Raw genomic sequence first — 1,727 nt, forward strand, 5'->3', positions numbered from 1 at the left:
CGAGTCACTGTCATAATTCAACTGAGTGTTGTTCTCAGTGTCGCTGGTTAACTTTATAATTTTATTAATATAATTCTGGAAAATACAAAATATAAATTACAGGTTGAATATAGTATCCTAGCTTCTCATTGTTATTTATACTGCATCACATTCTGATCAAATACTGCCACAAGCAGTAATTTGATCAGAATGTGAAAAACTCTACCTGTCCCTGCTGAATCAAAGCAGAAGCAGAAAGGTTTCTGGGTTGCATGATCATTTAACCAGCTAGCCATTCTGTTATGGGAGGAACCAGTTAGAAGCTATTTCAAAGCAGCTGAGTAGATTTTATCTCAAGTCAGTGAGTAACAGTAGAATTTTGCAGAACACTAAGAAAGATTTTTTGACTGTTGATGGTCTCATTGCATCATATCCACTGTCAATCTGTAACCAACAAGAATGTAAAAAACAACAACCCCAAACCCCTGTTGTTTTACTACATTTAAGACTCAAATTCGAATTATAGATTCGACTAGCAGATGAAGACAACAAAAGCAGAATGGGGCCCTGAAAGACACCAGTGCTGGTGCAGGAAGACCAAGAGCCAAAACAAAGATGGATCATAGAAATATTCTCCTCATTCTTCATAGAAAGAAGTATGAGGAGTACAAGTAGGATGGTGCTGATAAAATACAATTACGTAGTAGATAAGCAAAACAGAATGAAAGAAATGGAAGAAACACCTAAAATAATACATAAAAGGCCATGAAAGGAGGAAGTTCAGGAGGAACAGGGTCAGGTCTGGGGCAAAATGTCGCAACAGAGTAATTGTTGGAGTGAGTTTGATAAAAGTTGTCATTGTTGTGCTTAAAACTGTAAACCTTGTCCTGAACTGCATGTTCAGATATTTTTCTGTTCCTCCCCTACATCTAGGATGGTGGGGGATGCTATTAACTGTAGTGTTTAACTGCAGGCACATTGCATGTAAGAGTCTGGTTTCCTTATTTGATAAGGAAAGTTTACTTCCTGCCATTTATGGGCTCACCTATGCTTGTATATGGTGAACCATTTAGAGGAGTTAAGACATATACGTGCAGTGTTGGGGAGTAACAGAATACACGTGCCATTATGTATTTAAAATACAAAATATGAGTAACTGTATTCCGTTACAGTTAGCATTTAAAAAGGTGGTATTCCAAATACAGTTACTTTGTTGAAATAAATGGATTACACGCCGGTCTTTTCCTGTTTCATGTTAGTCTGTGCCCTCTCTACTTTTGGTAATTCTACGCCGGTGGAAACCCAAACAAAACACCCATTAAGAGGCTCTAATGCCTGCATCTCAATCTCGCCGCCCATGTCACCTCTACTTGCGGCCCGCATAATGATGTGAAGAAATATTTTTAAAAGTTATTGTTCAAAAAGCAATAGGCGGAGTGTTACAGGCATAGTCCTAAAGAATGTAGCTTCATGGGCAGTGTAGCCCAGTTGTAAATAAGCTGTTAAGACTCGATTGTACACTGTGTTCATGTTTTCCTCCAAAACAATAAGCTCCGTTGGAGCAGCCTTTCAACGCCTCTCTCTGTCTCTCACTAGCAAAGTTGACCCAGACAACAAAGTAAAGTTAGTTTTCGGCTACGAGCCAGATTAGCCAGAGGTCCCTTTACGGTTTTATGCCTTTACGGCTTGGAGCCTCTGACCTGTTTTATATACGTGCGGAATAGTTTTCTATACAAGATCGCTGCAAA

The sequence above is a fragment of the Haplochromis burtoni genome, unplaced genomic scaffold (assembly GCF_018398535.1).
Source record: "Haplochromis burtoni strain Fernald_Lab_line unplaced genomic scaffold, NCSU_Asbu1 Contig_1825, whole genome shotgun sequence".
Lineage (NCBI taxonomy): Eukaryota > Metazoa > Chordata > Actinopteri > Cichliformes > Cichlidae > Haplochromis > Haplochromis burtoni.